Source organism: Nyctereutes procyonoides, unplaced genomic scaffold (genome assembly GCF_905146905.1).
Source record: "Nyctereutes procyonoides isolate TBG_1078 unplaced genomic scaffold, NYPRO_anot_genome, whole genome shotgun sequence".
NCBI classification, from domain to species: domain Eukaryota; kingdom Metazoa; phylum Chordata; class Mammalia; order Carnivora; family Canidae; genus Nyctereutes; species Nyctereutes procyonoides.
The window spans coordinates 3338558-3363417 of record NW_026575139.1 but is presented as its reverse complement, the minus strand read 5'-3'; the positions used below and the strand labels follow the sequence as shown (position 1 = coordinate 3363417).

Below are 24860 nucleotides of genomic sequence, written 5' to 3'. Positions count from 1 at the left end.
AACTGAATCTTAAATTTTTATTAATTTAAATAGTCATAGGTGACTCATGGCTACTCTATTAGTTGTGTTGAGGAGTTGGGTAATGGGAATTTCTTGAATATTAAAAAGAATAAACACATAAATTAATAATACATAAATTAATAAAAGAGGATTAGTTATGGGGCCAGAGAGGAGAGTGCCTCATGAAACAAAAATTTTAATTAATCCAGTTCTGTGCAACTGAGATTCACAGGCATAAAAGTCTTAAGTTATGGAAAAAAGACATAGGCTTATTCGTTTATTTTTATAAACTGTTTATATTACCTGGTGTGTGTGTTCCACAGTTTATGTGAACATTTCTCTAAAATTGAATGAAGATCTTTGCATCTTGGTAGGAAAGGATTAAAAATCTATTGTCCAAGTGATAGTTAGATGGCTGAATAGTGGTTTTGTCAATATTCATTGCATTATTATATTATTTAATTTAAAAATGAATAAAAATAATAGTCCATGCATGGTACAAAGATGATAATGTGGCATGGACCAAAGTTTTTGTGATTCATACAAGTCACCACAACTGTGGTCCATTAATAAAAGGTCTCTTCTACATTTGTCACTGAGGAGAGTAGAGGCAGATGTAACTAATTGTCAATATGCATAAAGAGGAGTAAGTATGGACTGATGATGAAAGTGTATCATGAACCAAATATTTATATAAGGTAATACAAGTTCATCATATAAAGGTCTTTCTCTATTTATGGATAAGGATTTCAAAGATTATTTATCTATTGTTCTAATTATAATTTATATCCACATATGACATTCATGTACACATACGTGATTGTATATGATAAAATATTACAAATAGTGTTAATTATATGTAATAAATACTTAAAATTATATATGTAACGTATATATAGATACAAATTAGTTTTCTTGGTGCACTTGATGGTGACTTCATGGTGATTTCATTGACAAAATTATAGAAAATCAGTAAATGAAAAAATTCCTAAAAATAAAAGGACAGAAATATATGAGTTAGTCATTGCTGTGACAGTGCTACATAAAAAGTAATCCACAATTTCAGTGGCTTATAGAATAATAATGACAACAATATTTATTTCTCATATATGAGTCTGTGGGTCTTTTGCGGCAGTTACACTCCAGGCTGTGGGTTGGGTTCACATCTGCTTCACTTGCCTTGTTATTCAAGGCCCCTAGATATAGGAGTTGTAGTGTCTGGGACATCCTCTTCTTATAGTGAAAGCTTGAAGCTCCAGGGGCCAAGCAAAACCACCCAAGCACACTGAAAGCCTCCTCTGGGAGAGGCTTTAAGCCACATCCACTTATGTTGCACTGGGCAATGCAAGTCATATGACCAAGCGCAGCATCAATGGTGTAGGGAAGGTATTCCTCCCATGGAGTTTAAGGAAGGGAAAAGGAACATTTGCTGAAAAATGACATAACCTACCACATTTCTCCCAACTGGTGAGAGTATGTGGACTTCATGTCATACATAAAGTACAGTTATTCTTTCTTTGGAACAAAAGTCCATAAAGCCAGTGCTTTAGTTCAAAGTCTAGGCCATTATGATTCACTTCTGGTTTGAATAAGACTCTTCCTTATGCAGAAACTTCTAGAGATAGATTATCTGTTCTCACATGGTGAACAACATACTGTGTTGGAACCACTTCCACACTTCCCCGAAGCCAAGGATTATAGTTACTCTGGTATTTCACAACTAACATTCATTTAAAAGAATTTTAAATCTTAATAGTTTTCATTTTTCTTATACCTGATTTCTATTCTACAGAAAGAATGCACTAGAGCTGAATAGCCATCTGTAACAGATAAGCAACTTGCCTCTATGGGTAAGGAGAATGGAGGCTAATGTAAGTGACAAAGTTCTTGTTCTTGGTTGGGGTGGTTTGCTCATGTATGTTAACTATATTACTTAAAAGAAACAAATAGCTTCATATATTGGTAATATCACAGGAGGCCGTGCGTAAACCAATGATGAGTGTGGTATGAACCAAAGCTTACAATGAACCCAATTCAATACAACTTAGTTCTACTAAAAATATACCAAACCTTTACTTGTGTTATTGGCATTTTATTGTTCACTGCTGATTTAAACATTTTCTCATTGGTACAAAAGCTCTATGCTGTTAACTAGTCAAGAGGGTGGCCCATGGAGAGATGGACAGACACTACCAGTATTCTATTCTGGATGATGGGGAATTCATAATAGTTCATTGTTTTATATCTGAAAAACAAACAAATTAAAAGAAAGAGGGCTATGAACAGGCTGGTAATGAGTGTATCAAGAGTTTGATAGACTTATCTGTTTTTGATCATTATAGAGAGATAGATAGTGTATTATTTCTGTGGGAAATTAGCCTGTGCACATATGCTGCCCAATAGAGTGACCACTAGCCACAGGTGGTGACTGAGCACTAGAATGTGGCTAGTGTGAATTAAGATGTGATCTATTTTGAGAATACACACCAAATTTAGAAGACCCACTCCAAAAAATAGAATATTTCATTGAAATATATTTATATAGATGACATGTTGAAATGATAGTATTTTAGGTTAAATCAATTTGGATTATATAAAATATACAATTACAGTTGGTTTTATCTGTTTCTTTTTAATTTCCTAAAATGTAGATTCTAGAAAACTGAAAAGTTTATGGATGGCTTGCACTATGTCTACTGGCCAGCACTACTATGCACCAGTGGTGAAAATATTCAGGGATCTTTTCCTTTATGTTTTTATGACCCATGGATATTGATTGTTTTATTATTATTATTATTATTATTATTATTATTTTTAAATATTTTATTTATTCATGAGAGACACAGAGACAGAGAGAGGCAGAGACACAGGCAGAGGGAGAAGCAGGCTCCATGCAGGGAGCCTGATGTGGGACTCGATCCTGGGTCTCCAGGATCATGCCCTGGGCTGAAGGAGGCGCTAAACTGCTGAGCCACCCGGGCTGTCCTGATTGTTTTATTATTAGTCAATTAATGGATCGATGAAAAATGAGTAGTGAAAGAGAAAAGTAGGAAAAAGCACACATTAAATATTAATGTGTATATTGAAGTGAGAATTATTTTAAATATTTTTTTTGTGAAGCACCAAAATCCATAAAAATGATGTAAAGTGGTTAATCCCTATGGTTAATGAGCATATGAACAGATATGTGTGGTAATCAGTGGTGTTGTATTGGGTTGTTGATGTGTTGCTAGTTTTTGTTTTTGTTTTTAAAGAAAATGACCTATGTGAACAAGTAGCTGATTAACTAACTAACTAGAAGAGAATCAATCATGGTAAGCATAGAGTGAGAGATAACATTGTGAGCAAAGGTGTTGGTTAATCCAGATGGGCACCACTGAAATCTACTGCAAAAAAAATCAGGTCTCACTTTTATGGGAAATGAGCTTGTCATCTGGGGTTAGAAAGATTGCAGTCTTACTCAGACTTTTGAGGCTCACAGGTATTGATTAAGTTATTATTGCCTAAGCAAATCAGTGAGCAAATCATTAACCAAATGTATAAATGAATGAAAAGAAAAGAGGCCAAGTATGGACTAATGATGAGTGTATCTCATGGACCAAGAATTATTATTGATATGTTTTTGAAACACTGAAGTTCATTAAAAAAATAAAGCACTGATATCCGTTTCTAAAAAGGAGATGAGAAATAAAGTAGAAATAAATAAGAAAATTGAAGAATACCAATGTGGAGATTATATAAGAATTATAATTAACCTAGTTTATTTATTGAGTGCGTTAAAAAATAGCAAAGATCTAGTTGGTTACCTCTGGAGGTAATGAACAAGTTGACAGGTACTAGTTTTATTGAGAGTTTTTGGTCAGTTTCTTCAGATTCCAAACTAGGGATTCTAAGGGAATGGATGAATACATTTACATCACTCAATTAATGAAAAGAAAGCAAATCATAGACCAGTGATGGGCATAACTCATAAAGCAAGAGTTAGGATAAATTCAGTCTTTGTTGTTAATACCCATGTAAAAAAAACAAAGTCTAGGCTCCAACCTAGTTGTTTCAGGTTCATAGATAGATTCATGTTATATTATTTCACTTTAGGCTGCTGGTAGACTCTTGTTAATTTTCTTCTATAAGATAGTTAAATCACTAGTTAATCCATGACTATCAAATTAAATAATAAATAAAAAAAAGATAAATACATAAAGAGGCTCAGGAATGAGCACTGGTAAATGTGCCATGAAACAAAATTTTAGCTTAATCTTTGAACAAACAAGGTCCTTTTTAAAAAGTGAAAGAGGATGCTTCCTTCATTTTACCTTTGTTTAATATTTCATTTTATATTCCATCATTCTTGATTTACACATTCCACCACTGAAAAAGATTTGAGTGTCTAACATGGTGATAGAGAACACAAGTAAAGATTGTTGGTGAACCGTTGGTTCCTGGATTTTCTTCATTATATGTTTAAAATTTGACCAAATTAAAGAAAGAATGCTACACATGGTTATGATAAGTATGAGTTTGCATGAAGAATGATGGATCTGTATAGACAACTGTGAGTCACTGTAGTGTATTAGTTCTGGGGGAAATTAAACAAAAGACAGAAGTTAGTGATATTCTTATACTTATTCTTGCTTTATTGTGATTCATGAATATGATCGAATAATTTTTAGTCAATGAATGAATGAATGAACAAATGTATAAATGAATAAATTAAAAAGTCCCAAGCCTGGACCAATGATGAGTACCCTGGGGTGTCTGAACCAAGGATTTTGATTAAACCCTATAACTCTGAGGTCTATCATAAAAAACAAACCTAATTTCTTGCCTTGGTGGAACATGAATGGTGGCAGAAGTTAGGAATACAAATGCCTTGCTTGTGGCTTTGGTACATTTTAGGTACTTTTATTCACATGTACTAGTGAATCAGTATGAGTAAAGAAAGAAATATATCCACAAATACAATGAGGGCTAGGTATTTACCAATTATGAGTGTGTTTAATGAGAAATACATTATTATTAAAATACTTCTGAGGAGCTGGGTTCCAGTAAGTGAAGAGTGCAAGGCTTTTACTGTGTTTTATCAGAAACATGTAGGCAGATGTCTGTGACCATGGGTATTACTTCTGGATTCGTGGTTGTTAATTTTATTAAGAAAAGGGAGAAAAAGGAAACATAATAAATATTGATTACAGAACTACTTAATTAAAGAAGACCAAGCATGGCCCAATATTAATGTATTACATGAGAGGAGTTGTGATTAGGTTAGTTATTCTAAATCAGTATCATTTTTAAAAAACACATCTAACTGTTTTTCTCTGGGTATTTGTGTTTATGGGAAGATATTAGTATTATTTAGGTATGTCTAGGTATGTAGTTTCACAAATATTGATATTATTATGAATGAAAGAAGGAAGAGATTATTTAAATGAGGGCAAACATATTATGAGGATAAATATGTCATTAGAAGAAATTCATTATTAATCTTTCGCTGTCATTCAGATGTCCATATAGGTAAAAGGGGTTGGTTTGGTGCTCTGCCCACTTCAGGTAAAGGGTGTAGAGGCAATTACTTGTAATAGTATTTTGCTTTTTTTTTTTTTTTTGAAAAGAAGAGAAAATTCAAACAAATTATTTCATAAGCAAATAAACCCAAAACAAATAAATAAATAAATTTATAAAATGAAATCAAGCATGGATCATTGATGAGACTATGTCAAGAATTGAAGATGTAAATTTACCAAATTCTAATCAAGGAAGACCCATACAAAAGACAATCCAGGCTTGGACCTGTGTGGCTAGGGTTTAATAGACAGAATTTGGAATAGGCATTGTTCTTAATTCTTCTACTAGGATATAGATTTAGCAGTTATCCTTATACTACATATATTAATAATTAAAGAATTCAGTTTGTGGGCTAAGAATGGGAATGTAATTAAAAACAAGATTTATGATAAATCTAGTACAGTAGGACAAAATGTCTTTAAAAAAATTTAAATCTATACTGCTTCTTCAGTTTTCTAAAATCTGCTTCTTACTCCACAGTTTCAATGTACCCTGTCTGATTTCTTCATTATCTCAAGAGGAAGATATTGACTGTCCCTTCTATGGATAAGGACCAAAGTGACTCATGTAAGTGACAGAGTTTGTGTTCTTGATTTGAAAGTAATTCATGTGGTCCATGGGATTGTTTTCAAAGGAAGAATGGCCACTGTAAACATAAGTGAAACCAAACACACTGTGCACAAACCACAGCTGGGAGTGTGTAATGAACCGCGGATTAAGATTAGTTCATTTTAGTCTAATTGAGATCCATTGGGAACAAAATTTGAGGGTTTTCATCCATTTTCAGAGATGCTTAATATTCCATTTTATTTCTGCACCACATTCTAAGAACATTGTCTATTGATAGCTATCTAGATAGTTAAATCTTTGAGGAGGGAGCACCTGGGAAGATGGAAAGTATTGCCAGCATTCTAGTTGTGGAGAAAGTCGAAGGCAGGGTCAGTGTACTATTTTTAAAATATGAAGAAATTAAATGAAAGATGAGCAAGCAGAGTGCAGTGAAACACATGGGATGGGTATGAAGCAAGTTTATTGATTAATCCATACGTGCAACACTGAGGTCCAATTAAAAAGAGATCTCATTTACTAGCTCTGTGGGAAATAAGCCTATAAACAGCTCCCTGCAACATTCAAAGATCTTGTTCCTAGATTTTTGTGATTCATAGGAAGTACCTTTTTTATATCAGTGAAGTCATGAATGAAGTAATCAATAAGTAATGCATAAACAATCAATACACAATGTATACATAAATAAACGAAGTAAAAGGATGTTGAGCTTGGATCAATGATGAGTAGTTCTGGGGTATATGAATCAAGAATTTTGATTAAACCCTTAACTCTGAGGTCCATATAATAACACTGTATGTTAACTATACAGGAACTGAAATTGAAAAAGCAATAAAAGAGACCTAGTCGTTTTCTTTAAGGGAATAGAGTTCAAGCCCATTGGTGATCTGGTTCTTGGGTCTTAGTGATTTTGTGTATGGATTGTATTGTGTAAGTGAATCAGTGAATGCATGAATAAATGAATGTGTAAGTGAATGAAGACAAAGAAGATCACATGTAATCACTTACGAGAACTTGTCATGAAACAAGTATTATTAGTAACATATTTGTTTAACATTGAATTTCAATATAATATATATTGAATATATATTACCTATATATAGGTTAAAGCTGTTGTCCCCTTTAGAGCACATAGGAAGTCCAGACACATAGGAGCACACACAGATGTATCAACATGTTCATGTCCAGAGTCTCATTGCTGGGAATTTGCTGGTTGTTAGTTTTGTTAAGAAGAAGGAAAAAAATGTTTATATAAACCAATGATTACATAACTCTAATTGAAAAGAAGCAAGAACGAGTCAGTGTTGAGGAGGTGCTATGTGACACCAGTCATGATTAATCTAATTGTGTTCCCTGAATTTTATTTGAGAGCACAAACTGAAAAGAGACAGTTATTTCTGTGGGCAGTGAGTGTGTGGGCAGTTGATAGTATGTCTAAGTGTGCAAGTATAGGGTCTATAGAATCTCAAGTAATTATATATTATTATAAGTTATTGAGTGAGTGAATATGATCAGTTTATTTTATTTTATTTTTTTAGAGGAGGAGAGGGTGGAGGGAGAGGGAGAGAGAGCATCTTAAGCAGGCTCCACACCCAGTGTGGAACCCGCTGCAGGGCTCCATCTCATGACCCTGAGATCATGACCTGAGCTGAAATAAAAAGTTGGACACTTAACCAACTGGTCCACCCAGGTGCCCCAATATGATCATTTCAAATGATTACTTGAAAGAGGTAAAATTATGGACAATATGGAGCATTAACAAGTAATCTTAATCTACCCTACTGATGGCCATATAAAAAAGATGAGGTCTAGTTTCTTCCTACTTGGGTTAAGGACATAGAAACAGTTTTATGTAATGATGGTATTTCAGTTCTGGGCTTCAGTTGGAAAGTTTACTATTATATATGTATATACATAATTTTACCATATTATCTATTTACATTATATGTGTAAAATGCTGTGAAACATGAGTTTTCATATATTATGTATGCTTTTAGAGAAATAAATAGATGAGCACATTATTCCATTGGTAATTAGATAAATAAGTGATAAAACTAAGACTGTTGAGAATGTGCCATGATGCCAGGTTCTAAATCCATACAATTCTTCACGAGTAAAGTTCTGGAAAATAATTACTAGGCTATCAAGAGTAGGGAATATAATGGTTACAAGCCTTTTTCTTGAGTCAAACCTCAGATTCCATGATGTTTACTACATTGCCAAAAATTAAAAATAAAATGAACTGATAAAAAGGAGTACGGTTTTTGTGCCAACACTGGGAATGTGATACAGTCCAGCTTTATTATTAATCAGGCAATGTAAAACTCACGTCCACTTAGACACATTTAATAGAGACTGTTTAGAATTGGCTTTTTCACTTAAAGCAAGAACACACCAAAGCCAGCTTAATAATTCTCTAATGGTAAAGATCTTACTTGTTGCCTCTGTGGGCAAAGAGCACAGAGACCAATATAAATAGCTTTCAAAGTTCCTGTTCTCTGAGGAGATTGTTCATGAATTTCCAATAAATTTTTTTAAAAAAACTGGCTTGATAGATAGATAGATAGGTAGATACACATATATATAAAATCAAAGAACATCAAGCATTGACCAAGAGTATAAATATGTTATGAATCAAGGTTCATAGATTAGTCATTTTCTTTTTTTCTTTTTTTTTTTTTAGATTAGTCATTTTCAAGGCCACCTAATAATATGTCATTTTAGTTTGGCACCAAAGTATATTTAGAAGTATATATCCCTTCGTTGATAAAGATCAAGGTCATTTACTTGCTGAGGGAGGAGAACATAGGACGATGGGAGAAAATTACATTATTTTAGGGAAGAGGAGGGTTGACAGTTGTTCATTTTACCATCTTTGCAATGTGGACTTGTAAGGAGACAAACAAAAACCTGTATCAATGTGATGTTGATATGAAGCTCACTGTCAATCCCCATGTGCAACCAGAGGTGCACTGAATAAAGACATCAAATATATTAGCTTTGTGGGACAAGTGAGGATAGGCTAACGTTAGTAAGAATCATACATCTCATTCTTGGCATTTGTGATTCGTGGCTATTGACTGTATTGTTAAAATTTGTGCATGTAAAAATGATGCAGAAAGATATGAATGAAGACCAAAAAAAGCCATGTTTAGGGGTGCCTGGGTGGCTCAGTCAAACATTAGCTTTTGGCTCAGGTCATGATCTCAGGGTCCTGGGATGGAGGACCCCCCCCACTCTGGCTCAGTGGGGAGTCTGCTTCTCCCTCTCCCTCTGCCCCTCCCTCTGCTCGTGCTCTCTCCTTGTCTCATAAATAAATAAAATCTTTTTAACAATTGCCAAGTTTGGATCAGTGATGAGTACCCTGGGGTGTCTGAATTAAAGATTTTGATGAAGCTCTGTAGGTCTGAGGTCATTCCAAGAAGAGGAAGAGTTCCTCTGTGGTGAATGTACTTGTGAAGGAAGAAGGGAATATTCAGGATCCTTTTCCTAGGCTTTGTGTTCCTTGGGTGTGGGATGTTTTTATTCACAAATGAAATAAGGCCTGATTAAAGAAAGAAATGAAGGGGTGAATGATGACAAGGAAAGCCACACCTCGTTCAATTATGAGAGTATGTTTTGAGACCTTTCTGAAGTAGTGAGGTCTAGAAAAATAAGTAGGTCAAGGTTTTACTCTGTTCAGCAGGGAGCAGATAGAAAGATATGCCCAAGATTGAATGTTGTGATTATGAATTGATGGTGGGTTGCTGATGGTTTATTCTATTAAGAAAAGGGAAAAATGTTTGCATAAGTAAATAATAAGGCTCTAATTGAAAAAAGAGGTTACAGACCAGTGATGAGAATAGATCCTGTAACAAGATGGTTTACTGTGAGCATATGATCACATGTTAATATTATTCAAAGTTTTGTCCAGTGAGTTATAATTATAATAATGACACATTATATGTTATTGTAAGCGTATGAATGGATTCATATTTTATTTAAAAGGTGAAAATCATACACCAGCAAGGGCCCTTATTATGGAATAAGGATGATGATTATCCTGTTTTACACTACTCTATGCATATTTAAAAAAAGCTAGGCTTTTCCTGCTTTGTATAATGTACACAGATACATGTAGTAGTTATTTCCTTTCTGAGGTGCTGCCTATTTTACCATTTCACTTTTTCTTTTTTTTTCTTGTTTTTTTAAGTCAAAGTATAGTTAACACATAGTGTTACATTAGTTTCAGATGTACATCATAGTGATTTGACAACTCTATATGTTATGCTGTGCTCACCATAAGTGAAACAGTGAAGCTACCACCTTTGCCTTTTCTTTTCTCTTCTTTTTCTTTTTTCTTTTCTTTTCTTTTTTCTTCTTTCTTTTTTTCTTTCTTTCTTTTGATTTGTTCATTTATTTTAGAGAGAGACAGCTCATGAGAGTGAGTGTGGGGAGGGGAAGAGGGAGAGGGAGAGAGAAATCCTCAAGCAAACTCCCTGCTGAGTGAGGAGCCTGACTTGGGGCTCCATCTCAGAACCCTGAGATCATGACTTGAACGGAAATCAAGAGTCAGATGTTTGACTGAATGAGCCACCCAGGTGCTCCTGCTTTTTCTTTATATAATGAACAACAGTTAACATTATTCCATGAGTAATTGAATGAATGAATGAATGAATGAATGAATACATTATGTAGAGTCAACCATAGACCATTGTTAAAATATGCTGTGAAACAAGGATTTAAATTTATCCAGTCAGGGGATCCCTGGGTGGCGCAGCGGTTTGGCGCCTGCCTTTGGCCCAGGGCGCGATCCTGGAGACCCGGGATCGAATCCCACATCGGGCTCCCGGTGCATGGAGCCTGCTTCTCCCTCTGCCTGTGTCTCTGCCTCTCTCTCTCTCTCTCTCTCTCCTCTGTGACTATCATAAATAAATAAAAGAAAAAAAATTTAAAAAAAAATAAATTTATCCAGTCAGTACAGGGGAGATCCTTTGAAAAGGACAATGTAGATTTTACCTATGTGAAGTACGTGGGCATGTTTATAATTATCGTAGTTATCCCTTGTGGGTTGAGTGTTAGATTTCACGGTGTTCATTATATTATTTAAAATTAAATGATTAAGTAAATAAACAGTAGTGATATTCTTGAGCCAATGAAAAGAAGCAAGTTTTATGTTTATTTTTATTTTTTTATTTTTATTTTTTTAAGTTTTATGTTTAATCTAGAACTCTACAATTAATATCTTTTAAGCATACCTAAATTTATGTTTTTTGTCATTATTTTTTTCCCATTATTTTTAAAGCCTGATTTTTCTCTCAGAATTAAGACAGAATAGTTGCTTTAATGAAATCTAATGATGAAGATTTTGGATCTGTGGTTAAGGAGCATAAATACTGAAGTAATAGTCAAAGTTTATGTGCTTGGTTAGGGGAACTTCCTCAAGGGTGTTCACTGAAGTATTTCAATTAATAAAGAGCTACATGAAAGTATAACATTAAAGAATGCTGTACATTACCTATGACAGGGATAGATTAGGAACCATAGATAATGATGATTGATTCAGTTGTGCACAACTGATGACTCCTAACAAAAGGCAGGTGTTTCATACATGTTTATACATGATATTTACATGACAGTGGATTTTAACATTCATCTCTTCAAAATATTCAGGAAGCACATGTGTGCTACTCCGAAGGCCATTGCAAAAAGAGATCTAATATATTAGCTTTGTGGGAAATGAGCATATGCATAGATCTCAGTAATTTTCAAGATAATATTTTTGAACTCTTGTGATTTATATGTATTGACTATATTATTTTTGGAGCAGTGAATGAATCAATAAACAAAAGGATAAAGGACTGAAGAAAAAGAGTGCAAAGCTGGAGACAATGATGAGACCTCGAGTGGAGGCTGAGTCTGAACCTAAAATCCTGTGGGGGGCAGCCCGGGTAGCTCAGCAGTTTAGCGCCGCCTTCGGCCCAAGGCGTGATCCTGGAGACCCAAGGATTGAGTCCTGCGTTGGGCTCCCCACGTGGAGCCTGCTTCTCCCTCTGCCTGTGTCTCTGCCTCTCTCTCTCTCTCTCTCTCATGAATAAATAAATAAAATCTTAAAAATAAATAAAAATAAATAAAATAAAATCCTGTGGGATATGGGGAAAGGAAACCCTCTCACGCTATTGCTGGGAATGCAAACTGGTAAAGCCACTATGGAAAACAGTATGGAGGTTCCTTAAAAAGTTAAAAATGGAACTAAGCTACAATCCAGCAACTGCACTACTAGGTAATTACTTAAAGAATTAATAAATATATATATTAATCAAAAAGGATGAAATCTTGTCATTTACAATGACATGGATAGAGCTAGAGAATATTATGCTAAGCAAAATAAGCCAATCGGAGAAAGATAAATATATGATTTCATTCCAATTTGGAATTTAACAATATAAAATGAGATAGGGAAAAAAAGAGAGACAAAGTGGGAAACAAACTCTTACTTATAGTGAACAAACTGAGGGTTACCAGAGGGAAGGTCAGGGGCAGGAATAGGGGAAACAATTGATGGGGATGAAGGGGTACACTTGTGATGAGCACTGGGTATTGTATGGAAGTGCCGAATCACTATATTGTACACCTGAAACTAACATTACACTGTATGTTAACTATACTGGAATTTAAATAAAAACTTAAAAAGATAAAAAAAAATAAAAATGGAACAAACAAAGAAATTTGTGTTAGTCCTAGTCTGGAAATCTGTGGACTATTGCAAAAAGGACATAAGGTAGACTCTTTGGGAAATGAACTCAGGAATGAATAAGGAAATGTGTAAATGAGCAAAGATAAGGAAGACCACATGTGGACCAACTATGAAGTTATGTAATAAAAGATTATAATTAGTGTATATTTGTAACACCAGTTTCCAAAGATTCAATTAAAGCTCTGAACTCTACCATAAGGACAGGTATGGACAGATACACCTAAGAGTTCATGTTGCTGTTTTGATTGTTTGTGTGGTGGTTTTAGTTAAGAAGGACAAAAAATAAAGGCTTACATAAAAAGCATAATTGTTTAAATATTGTCTTATTAAGAGTGGGCCAGACGTGAACCTATGAGGATGTGTCATATGACCAGAGTTACAATTAATATAACTGTATTCACTAGCTTAATTTAAAAAAAAATCAGAAGAGGTTTTAGTAATCAGTTATGTCTCTGGGCCATGAGCATGGAGACTGGATATTTAGTATTCCTGTTCTGTGCCTTGGTTTTCATTGATACTGGCATATTGTCATAAGGGAATGAAGGAGTGCATTTCTGCATAGGTTAATTATTCAAAAGAAGGCTGAGCAAGGGCCAATGAGGAATATGTGTTATGAACCAAAGGTAATGATTGCTCCTTTTATATCCAAATGTTGTCCAGATAAAGAAATAGAAATACCAATTTCTTCCACTTTGGGTAAAGCACACATTTTTTTTTTTTTCGAGTTTTAACTTACATTCCAGTTAGTTAACATACAGTGTAATATTAGGTTCAAGTGAACATAGAAATTTGCATGGAGAAATTCTTTAGAAAAATGGGTAGGTAATTGATTTATTTTATGCCTAATTATATATATGAATAAATAAATGAATCAGTAGACATCAATCAGAAAAATTTGTGCTTCATTGGTGAGAATATGCCATAAAACAAAGATTTACATTTATCCAATTTTGTACAAGTGAGGTCCATTAAAAGCAACCACTGAGTTGTTAAATTTATGGATAGGGAGTACATAGACAGATATTTATGGTAGGTAATGGTTCTTCTTCTCATGTTGGTGTTCACTGTGTTGTTTAAGAAGAAAAATTAAGTAAGTCAATAAATGAGAGTGCGATTCATGGATAATGACGACATTCTAAAAGGACCCTTGTTCATGATTGATCTGATACTACAAGATTAACCTCCACTTTAAAAATTCTAACTACAGGCTCTTTCTCTCTTTTGAGAGTCTGCATTTTCACCAAGTGAAAACACCACAGATGATTTAATCATTCTCTAATGCTAAAGATCTTGCCTTTCACAAACCGTGTGGGTAAGGAGAGAAGAAATTGATGTAAGTAGCAGTTTATATTCTTGGGTTGTGAGGTTGGCTTATGGGTGTTGCTTGAATTTTTCAAAGTAATGAATGGATATATTAATAAGTAAAGCCAAGTAACACTAGCACAGACCCGAATTGGGATTTATGATTAATCTGATTTAGTACTACTGGAATTCAATAAAAAAAGATGCGAGGTGTTTCATTAATTTTTGGGGCTGCTCCACATTGTGTTTTATTTTGCATTGAAATATGTTTAAGTACATCTCCATTGATAAAGATTTAAGCTATGAATTCCTTGAGGCAGGAGCACACAGGAAGATGGACAAAATGGTTGGTATTCTGGATGTGGAGAAATATTAAAGGTCCTGTGGTTATTTCTTGAATCATCTTTAAATATAAAAGGGCCAGCATGGACCCATGAAATTGATATGAAGCAAGGATGTTGACTAATTTATATTTGCGAAGAGCATACATATGTATTGCAAAAAAGGTCCTTGTCTATTAGCACTGCGGGAAATGGGCATGGAGCCAGTCCTCTCAACATTCAAGGATGTCGTTCTTGGGCTTTTTGATTTATGAGAATGGATTATATTATTATTAGTGAATCAATGAATAAAGGGATAAGCAGTGCATAAATAAAGGGAGAAAATGATGTTCAGTATAGATTAATGATGAATATTCTGAGATGTATGAATCAAAGATTTTAATTAAACTCTGTGACTTGGAGGTCCATTAGAAACAAGAAATCTGGTTATTTCTTCTGTGAGAGAGAGATTTGCAGCAAAAAGTTAGGAGGAGTCAATGATCTGGTTCCTGAGCTTTAGTTCATAATGTCTGTGAAATGTATCGTAAGTAATGCAGTGCGAGAATAAAGATGAGTAAGTGAATGATGACTAATTATTTGAGTTTGCAATGAAACAAGGATTATTATTATATTATTCCTTGAAACTCTGAGTTTCATCATAAGTAGATCAAGTTTATCTTACTTTTTTCCATAAAGAATATGTATCCTATTCTATGAAAGTCCATGTTGTTTCACATTTGCTGGAAGGTAGCTGGTTGTTGGTCCTGTTCTCAGAAATAAATCCTTTACATTAAAAACAATTGCTTAAATAGGTGCCTGATTGAAAGAAAGCCCAGCATGGACTAATATTGAGAATTTGATAGTAGGTATGATCAAACAAATTCTGTTCATTATTATTTGAAAAAACAAAAAGGAATCTACCAAGTTCTATCTGTGGACAATGAACATATGGACAGATACTAGTATTAGCCAATGTCCTTGTCCAGGGCCCTAGCTTGCCTTCACTTTGAATGTATTGTTAAAAGTTAATGAACAGAGTTTATATATTGGTCAATTATTTAAAAGCAGGCAGAGGAGCAGATGTCATGAAGTAAATATAATGATTAAACCATTTTAGATGAAGAGGAAGAAATCTAGACTTAATCCCACTTTGGACAAAGTGGATATCAGCAATTGCATGAACTAGTATTTCAATTTTGGAGTACTGATGGGTTTTACTTTTTTTCTTTAAAAATAAAAAAGAACAAATAATCGAAGCATTCTTTGAGTGATTAAATAAGAGAGAAACATGAATGAATCAATAAATGTATATAAATTAAAGTAAATCTTAGGCCAGTGCTTCATGGCACACTCTGAGCAGTGCAGGAGTATGGAATCTTAAAGATTAATGAGGCTGTCAGCCATGTGGTTAGGGAGTATACAGATGGCTACTAGTACTAGTTACATTTAGCAACTAGTGGGTGGTGGATTTAACAGTGTTCACTATGTAAATTAAAAATTAAACAGTAAATAAGTCAATAAAAAATAGAGTCATTCTTGAGTCAATAATGAGAATGTGATTGGAATCAAGGTTTATTCATCCAGTACCTCATGATTTCAGTCCATTAAAAAAAATCGAGTCTTTTTTATAAAGAAGTCTGGTTCTTTTTAAAAAGTGTATTTTTAACTTACAGAATGAAAATGCTATAGCTGATTTAATTTTTCAATAGTAATAAAGATTCTAGTTTTTACCTTTGTGGGTAAGGAGCCTAGAGATTGTAGTAAATTATAGTTAGTATTCATGTCCTTGGTTTAGATGGTTTGTTCATTATGACATTATGTCAAAGGAATAAATACTTAATACCTAAATAAAATGAAAGGATGCCATGCAGAGACCCATAATAGGAAATTAACCAAATTTTACAATTCATCTAATTTAGTGCAATTAGGTTTTATTAAAACATGGAGGACTTTTATGCATTTTTAGGGCTTTTAATGTTCTAGTTTGACATCATGGTTAATTCAAACATTTTTTCAATGATAAAGATCTAGGCCATTAACTCTTCATATGTCAGGGGGCAAATATGAAATGGGAAGGTAGTATCAGTATCCTCATTGTGAGATATGATGGTGGTTGGTTCATCATTGTATTATATTAGTTTTCTACTGCTGTGCAACAAATTTCCCTATAACTTAGTGGTTGTTAAAAAAATTAAAAACAAGATTTTATTTATTTATTCATGAGAGACACACAGAAACAGAGGCAGAGACATAGGCAGAGGGAGAAGCAGGCTCCATGCAGGATCTGATGCGAGACTGGATCCTGGGATCCCGGGATCACGCCCTGAGCCAAAGGCAGACGGTCAACCTCTGAGCCACCCAGGTGTCCCTATAACTTAGTGGTTTCAAACAAGAATAAACATTTGTTATCTGTCACAGTTTCTATGGGGCAGGAATCCAGGAGTGGATGGATGGGCAGTTTGGCCTAGGTTCTCTTGGGTGGTTTGAGTCAAGATGTCAGGTGGTAAAGTGCAGTCATTTAAAAGCTTGACTGGGCTGGAGGATCTGCTTCCATGGCTCACTTTCATGGTGCTGGTTGTTGGTGGGAGACCACAATCCCTTCCTAGACTTCTCCTCATGACTTCTTGAGTATCCTCACAACACGACAGCTGACTTTGCAAAGAACAGCCAATCCAAGAGAGAGGAAGATGGAAGCCTCAATGTATTTATAACCTAGACTCAGGAGTCCTATACCTTCACTTCCACGGGATTCTATTGGTCATAGAGGCCAGGCATTATTTCAAATGGGAGAGATTACACAAGGCTGGAATGCCAGAAGCCATGAATCATTGGGAGCCATCTTGGAGGCTGGCTACCTTATGTACCATCTTTAAAACATGGGGTAACTAAATGAAAGAAGGGCAAGCACGGACAAAGTATAAATATGGGGTTGATGTGAAACAAGTAGTTTGACAGTCTGTGTGTATAATGCCGAGAATCATTGTAAAAAAGTAGTTTCTTAGTTTTATGGAAAATAAACCTACAGATATAATTTAGTAGTATTCTAGGGTCGTATTTTTATGTTTTGTGATTCATGTGTATTGCCTTTCTTACTATTAGTAACTTAATGAGGGAACCAGTAAACAAAGGTATTAATGAGTAAAGGAAAAGGTACCATGTTTGGACCAATGATGAGTATCCTGGGGTGTCTGAATCAATGATTTTGATTAAACCCTATAACTCTGAGGTCAGAGACCTAGTTAATGCCTATATGGTAAATCCATCTACAGCAGAGGTTAGTAATATCCAAGATTTTGTTCTTAAGCTATGAAGGTTTATAGGTCTGGATTGTAACACTATAAGCAAATTAATAAATGAATAAATAAATATATAAATGAACAAAGAGCTATATGTGGCCCAATATGAGACTGTGTAATGTGCTTATTATTATTAATATTTTGTGAAGCACTCAGTTCTAAAATAAATTGATTAAATCTCATAACTATTTGGGACAGGAACAGACACAGATGAGTACCAGGGAAGCAATGTGGTATTGTTCTGTATTGTCTTTAAGATGCTGGTTGCTTGTTGAAAATAAGAAAATATGATCTAGTTGGTTCTATCTGGGAGTAATGAGCATATGAACAGCTGTTAATTCCATTTAAATTTCTAATCCAGTTTGTATGTTTGTAGGTATCGATGATACTGTGAGTGAATGTATAAATACATTTATGTCTCAACCAATTATTTTGAAGAGGGTACAGCAGGATTTTCTCAACCTCTCATTACTGACATTTTGGGCTGGATAATTCATTGCTGGGAAGGCTGCCTGTACATTTTAGAATGTTTAGTAACTTCATGGCCTCTACTCGATGCCAGTATTGACCACCCCCTTGCAGTTGTGACAATCAAAAATGTCTCTAGACATTGGTAAATGTCCTCTGGTAGCAGATTTTTTGTTTTAGTTTTAGTCTTTTTTTAAAAAAAATAAATCTAAAATCAATTTAATTAACATATAGTGTATTATGAGTTTCAGAGGTAGAACAGTGATTCATCAGTTGCTTATTACATCATGTGCCCTTCTTAATGCCCATCACCCAGTTACCCCCTCCCCACCCATGTCCCCTTCAGCAACCCTGAATTTGTTTCCTAGAGTTAAGCATCTCCTTTGGTTTGTCTCCCTCTTTTCATCTTATTTTACTTTTCCTGCCATTCACCTATGTTCATCTGTTTTGTTTCTTAAATTCCACGTGTGAGTGAAATCATGTGGTATTTGTCTTTCTCTGACTTTTTTTGCTTAACATAACACCTTCTAGTTCTATCCACATTGTTGCAAATGGCAAGATTTCATTATTTTTGATGGCTGAATAATATTCCATTATAGATACACCACACACACACACACACACACACACACACACAGAGTCTCTCTCTCTATACCTTCTTTATCCATTCACCTGTGGATGGGCGTCTAGGCTCTTTCCATAGTTTAACTATTGTGGACATTGCTGCGATAAACATTGGGGTGCATGTATCCCTTCGAATCACCATGTTTATATCCTTTGTATAAATATCTAGTAGTGCAATTGCTGGATCACAAGGTAGCTCTATTTTTAACTTTTTGAGGACCTCCCATACTGTTTTCCAAAGGAGCTGAACCGGTTCGGATTCCCACCAACAGTGTAAGAGGGTTCCCCTTTTTCTGCATCCTCACCAACATCTGTTGTTTCCTGAGTTGTTAATTTTAGCCATCCTGACCAGTGTGAGCTGGTATCTCATTGTGATTTTGATTTGGTCATGGCATGAGTCATTACAGAGAATATAAAGTAAGGATTTATTTTATTTATTTTTAAAAAGATTTTATTTATTTATTCATGAGAGACACAGAGAGAGAAGCAGAGGGAGAAAGAAGCAGGCTCCTAGCAGGGAGCCTGATGCAGGACTCAATCCCAGGACCCCTGGATCATGACCCCTGCCAAAGGCAGATGCTCAATTGTTGAGCCACTCGGTGTCCCAATAAGGATTTAAATGTATCCAATTCTGCAAAAGTAACATCTGTTAAAATTGTTTTTTATTCTGTTAAAACTATTAAAATATAAAGATTTTTGATAGATACTGTTTTTATTCTTATGAGGTTTATTGGACAGTGGTTAGTACATTATTTAAAAGTGAAAGTAAATATTAGACTAAGAAGTGCCAAAGTTTATTACTATCCAGTTCTACATGATTAACATACGTTAAAAAACCTAGGTTAATTCTACATTTTCCTTCACAGAATGACCATAAAACAGCAAACTTACTCATTTTCTAAGAAACAACATCTTGACAGTTAGCTCTGTGTGTAAAGAACATAGAGACAAATGTAAGTAAGATTCAGAGTTCCCAACCTTGGTTGGGATGCTTTTGTTCACAAGTGTTTAGTGGTGTATTGAAAGAATCATTGTCTATAAAAGAAATAAAAATCTCCATATATGATGGCCAGTGATGGGAATATGTTATCAATCAAAAATTACTTTTAATCCAATTGGGTACAACTGAAGTGATTAAAAAAATAGTCATTTCATTCATTTTCAGAATTACCTAATATTACACTTTATTTTCCTCTACAGAGGACTCAAACATTTCCATATTGGGGTAGTACTGGCTGACAACTGTTTTGTGTGGCAGCCTGTAAGAAAATGGAAGACTTTGTTTTGAGATGTGATTAAGGTGGTGTTTCATAACCTTCCATTGAACCATCTTTAAGACATGGGCAAATAAAATAAAATAAAGCCACAGGAAGACCCATGGTGAATGTGGATTTGGAATGAGGCATGGATATTAAGTGATCAGATGTGTTCTCTGAGGTCCATTGTAAAAGGAGATCTAATCTATTTGCTCTTTAGGGAAAGAGCCACTAGTGGGAGGATAGTGTTCTTGGAATTTTATGATTGTATTGTTATTCATGGATTGATGGATAAATAAATAAATAAATAAATAAATAAATAAATAAATAAGACATTAAGGAAGAAAAACGTGCCTGGACCAATGATGAGTACCATGGGGTATCTGAAACAGGAGTTTTGATTAAACCCATATGCAACTCTGAGGTCCATTACAAAGAGACACGTAGTTATTCCCTCTGTGGGAATGGAGCACATGGTGCCGTGTGCTTGGGCTATTGTGGTTCTTAGTGATGGACTGTTATTTTATTCTAAAATTGACCCACAAATTAAAAAAATGCACCAATGAATGAAAAAAAGAGGACAAATTATACACTTATTATTAAGGAATGTAATGCAACATGGAGTAGTATTATTAAAATTTGTCTGAAACTCTTACTCCAATAAATTAATAGTAAATTAAAGGGCTATCTGGCTATTTGTACATAATACCCAGGAGTGTTTGTTGGTGGTGGGTTGTCAACTGATTCTTTTATTAAGGAAATGGCAACACATTTACTCTATAATAGTTAAATAACCACAGAATTGAGAGACAGGCAGAGACCAATGATGAGAATGATTTATATGACTACACTCATCATTAATCCAATCTTTTTAAACCAATTTTATTCAAACAATAAAAAAAGAGGCAAGTCTGTTATTGATGGTAATGGCTATGGTCAGACATAAATTTTGTTCACTATTCTTGTCTGGTGGATAAGATCACAGTTACTAGTGTCTTTGTATAAGAGAAAGTATAATTTTATATATCAATCTATTTTTAAAAAGTAAGCAAATCATGGACCAATTAGGAACACATGTTTAAATATGAGGACTTTTGATTCATCTTAGTTTTCCAATGACAAATATTCTAGGAAATTTTAGGCTCTTCCGTTTTTTGAAAGATGCATCTGGACCTTTCCAAATTGTGATATTTTGGTTCTGGGTTGATGTTTAACCTTTTCGAGTTTTCTTTAGAAAGATGGTATTGTTATTCCCTGAATAATAAAAACAACCAGTAAGTGAGTGAATCCATAAATCCATAAATCCATGTAGTGGAGAATTGGGAGATTGGATCAGAAAACTAAATTAAATACATTAAATTTAACACATAGAAGTCTAATAAAAAGGTGATGATGGCTCCCTCTAGGTAGGTAGCAAGTAAAGTCAGATGTTTCTATTTGGTAATTTTTATTTAATTTTGTGCTGAGCAAGAAATTCAATAGTATTCAAATTATTTAGTAAAAATTTTACTAAGTAAGAGAGTACCATCCTTGGGAAAATGATAAGAATGTGTTATGAAATAGAACTTCTGATTAACTAGTCCTCTCACTAGTTTCAGTTTAGGAAAGCGAACTCTGTTTTCACTGTTTTTACAAATTGACTTCCCTCCCCACTTTTTCCTTTGTTTATAGAGCTGATTTAATCATCCTATAATTGTGAGACCTGGCTGTTAATTCTGAGATTGAGAAGCATAAAAACTGATGTAAGTAAATATCAATGTTTGTGTTCTAAGATGGAGGTTATTTACGGAAGCCCACTAAATTATTTCAATAAAATAAATAGTTAAGTAATATATGAAATTAAAGAGTGTCAGTCCTGAGCTCAGTGATTGAAATGTGTCATGAATTAAAATTTGTATTTACTTTAATGTATCCCAACTAAGGACCATCACTAAGGTGAGGGGGAGGGGGCATTTCACATATTCTCAAAGCAGTGTATCCTCCCATTTAATAAATTTTTCCACCTTTGCTTAATACATTCCTTTACTGATAAAAATTTCAGTTATTAACCCTTTGAGGCTAGAACATCTTGAAGGATGGCAGAGGTCAGTTTTGTCACTTGTGGGTTAAGATGATAGGTTTGTGGTTGTTGATGACACCAGCTTTAATGTATAGGCAAGTCGGTGAAAGAAAAGCAGGTGGATGCCAGTCACAAGTAAGGGATTGATGTGAAGCAAGCATGCTGATTAATCCCTATGGCAAAACAGAAGTTCATTGTGAAAAGTGAGTGACTATTTGCTCTCCATAAAGGGGGCAATGAGCAGATCTTGGTAGTCTTTCAGACTTTTGTTCTCAGTTTTGTGTCATTAAAGGTTATTGATTGTATAATTATTATTCATGAGTCCATGAATGAATGAATCCATTCAAGAAGGCCTAAGTGAATGAAGAACTAGCAAGCTGTGCCTGGATCAATGATGAGTATTGGTGGAGGTATCTGAATCAACACCTTTGATGAAGCCCTCTGTGTAACTCTGAGGTCCATTACAGAGCAGGAATTGGTCGATATTCTCTGTAGAAATTAGCTAATAGTAGAAGTTAGGAAAATTCAATAAACTTGCCCCAGGCTTTTGTGGTTCATGGATATGGATTGTATTATTTCAAGTGAATCAATGTGTGAATAAATAAAGAAATGAATACATGAAACACCAAAAGCCTCCTTGTGGGACGATTAGCAGAGTGCAGTAAACACTATTAATATCAATACAATCCTGAAGGAAAATGGAAAGGCTTACTCTGTAATCCCCCTTTTTGTGGAACATATTAGTGTGTACAGCTAAGAGGCAGTGTTTCGAGTTTCTGTAGTTTGATGGGTTTTTTTAAACTACGGAAAAGGAAAGTGTTTTCATCAGTCAATAATCTGTTAGATAACCATCTCTTTAATAAGTGTTGATACAGGTAGATATTTGTAACCATTATAGATCTTAACTTTGGACTAGGTGATGAACTTAATAGTATTTATTATATTACTTATCACTAAGAATTCTGTCCTGGATTAATAAAGAATTGCATGTTTGAGCCAAAGTTCTTACTGGTATCTAGCTTTGTCTAACAGCCATTAAAAAATTCTAAATATAGTCCAAATCTGCTTTTTCCTACGCAGAGTGAACAATAGCATGGCTGACTCAATCGTTTAGTAAGAATTATTGTAGTCAACCAGGAGCATGAAGACTAATATAAGTAAGTCTCTTAGTTCACATTCTTTGGATGGCTTGTTCATGGGTGCTATCTGAAGATACCAAAGTAAATAATTGTGTACTACACATACAAAATAAATAAAACACTCCAAGTGTAGACTGATATGGGAATGTGTTATAAACCAAAAATTATGTTTAATCTAAAGCAGTACAGTGGAGGTAATTTTAAAAGAAGATAGAAGTTACTTAATTTATTTTCAGAGCAGTTTAGTATTCTTTATTTTTTTTTTTTTACCATGGTTGATTTAAGCATTCCCATATGGATAGAGGTAGCTGATAGCTCTTTGGGAGCAGCCCAGAGGTGATTGAAGATGGTGGTTTCATTATTTTTCATCGAACCATCTTTGACATATGGACAAATTAAATAAGAGAGGGCCACACAGGAAGCAGTGCTAAATGTGGGTTTGATACAAAGCAGGGAAGTTGACCCATCCACACGTGCAGCTTTGAGTGTCTTTGTAAAAAATGAGTTTGTTAGCTTTATAGGAGAAAAGCCTAAAATTCAAGGATCTTGTTTTTGGAATTTTGTGATTGTATTATTATTTGTGAATCAGAAAATTAATCAATAAACAAAAATTTCCTAGCATGGACCAATGATGAATGTCATGGGGTTTCTGAAACAAGAATTTTGATTAAACCCATCTGCAACTGAGGTCCATTACAAAGAAACACCTCATTATTCTCTTTGTGGGAAATGAGCCTACAGCATCTTATTCGTGGGCTTTTGTGGTTTGGGGTATGAATTGCATTATTATAATACAATTAGCCCATGAATAAAGAAATATATCAATGAATAAAGAATAAGAGAGATAAGGATGCACTACTTTTAAGGCATATAATGGAACGTGAGTAGTTATTAAAAACAATTTTGAGGTATTTATTCCCAATAAATTAATAGCCAAGGCTTTTATCACTTTGTTAAGGGGCATATGGTCAACTGTGCATAAGAGTCAGTGTTTTGTTTTATGTTGAGGCATATTGCCAATTGATCATTTTATTAAGGAAAGGGAAATACATTTACATAAGTAGTTGATTGAATAAACTATGTAATTGAGAGGGAGAGCATGGAGCAATGATGATAATGTTTTATACAACCACACTCATGATTAATGCAATCTCTTTATGCAGTTTTATGTAAGCAAACAGATATTAAAGAATCAGTTTGCTATTCTTTTGGGTAATGACATAAGGACAAATGTAAATATTATTCAAGGTACTTATCTGGTGTGGGAGGGCTGACATATATTGAAATATAATTATAAGTGAGCAAATGCATTTGCATTTATATCAGTTTTTTAAAAAGCCCACAATGCATGAAAGGAAAGCATGCAGTTGGATGTAAAGATCATGATGTTTTACACGACTGATATCCATAGGAAGACAAAAAGCTCTAGGCCTTTCTAATGATGCATGCAGACATTTGTAAATAATAAGTTTTTTGCTTCTGTTTTGATGGTTGTTTAATTTTTGGAATTCTTTTAGAAAAATGAAGGGAT

General features: G+C 34.3%; 2 long non-coding RNA genes and 8 other non-coding genes across 10 annotated transcripts in view; all 10 read left to right on the top strand.

The window, feature by feature from the left end:
* Nucleotides 1–12082, top strand: part of LOC129496209 (uncharacterized) — a 32417-nt gene extending 20335 nt beyond the window's left edge. The window contains exons 9-11 of the long non-coding RNA XR_008661685.1: nucleotides 1793–1871; nucleotides 6043–6129; nucleotides 11939–12082. This is a non-coding gene — a long non-coding RNA (uncharacterized LOC129496209). The remainder of the gene's footprint in view (nucleotides 1–1792; nucleotides 1872–6042; nucleotides 6130–11938) is intronic.
* Nucleotides 4728–4799, top strand: LOC129496470 (small nucleolar RNA SNORD113/SNORD114 family). Its single transcript, XR_008661763.1, has one exon. It is a non-coding gene; the product is annotated as a small nucleolar RNA SNORD113/SNORD114 family (small nucleolar RNA).
* Nucleotides 6841–6912, top strand: LOC129496464 (small nucleolar RNA SNORD113/SNORD114 family). The gene has a single exon (XR_008661758.1). It is a non-coding gene; the product is annotated as a small nucleolar RNA SNORD113/SNORD114 family (small nucleolar RNA).
* LOC129496479 (small nucleolar RNA SNORD113/SNORD114 family) lies at nucleotides 9475–9546 on the top strand. Its single transcript, XR_008661771.1, has one exon. It is a non-coding gene; the product is annotated as a small nucleolar RNA SNORD113/SNORD114 family (small nucleolar RNA).
* A 2762-nt stretch (nucleotides 12083–14844) lies between the features above and the next one.
* On the top strand, nucleotides 14845–14916 carry LOC129496483 (small nucleolar RNA SNORD113/SNORD114 family). The gene has a single exon (XR_008661773.1). It is a non-coding gene; the product is annotated as a small nucleolar RNA SNORD113/SNORD114 family (small nucleolar RNA).
* Nucleotides 14917–17647: 2731 nt separating this feature from the next.
* LOC129496468 (small nucleolar RNA SNORD113/SNORD114 family) lies at nucleotides 17648–17719 on the top strand. The gene has a single exon (XR_008661761.1). It is a non-coding gene; the product is annotated as a small nucleolar RNA SNORD113/SNORD114 family (small nucleolar RNA).
* Nucleotides 17720–19309: 1590 nt separating this feature from the next.
* LOC129496233 (uncharacterized) lies at nucleotides 19310–23393 on the top strand. The gene is made up of 3 exons (XR_008661695.1): nucleotides 19310–19828; nucleotides 21803–21873; nucleotides 23271–23393. It is a non-coding gene; the product is annotated as an uncharacterized LOC129496233 (long non-coding RNA).
* On the top strand, nucleotides 20487–20561 carry LOC129496462 (small nucleolar RNA SNORD113/SNORD114 family). The gene has a single exon (XR_008661756.1). It is a non-coding gene; the product is annotated as a small nucleolar RNA SNORD113/SNORD114 family (small nucleolar RNA).
* Nucleotides 22575–22652, top strand: LOC129496463 (small nucleolar RNA SNORD113/SNORD114 family). The gene has a single exon (XR_008661757.1). It is a non-coding gene; the product is annotated as a small nucleolar RNA SNORD113/SNORD114 family (small nucleolar RNA).
* A 557-nt stretch (nucleotides 23394–23950) lies between the features above and the next one.
* On the top strand, nucleotides 23951–24023 carry LOC129496475 (small nucleolar RNA SNORD113/SNORD114 family). The gene has a single exon (XR_008661767.1). It is a non-coding gene; the product is annotated as a small nucleolar RNA SNORD113/SNORD114 family (small nucleolar RNA).
* The last annotated feature ends 837 nt before the right edge of the window (nucleotides 24024–24860 follow it).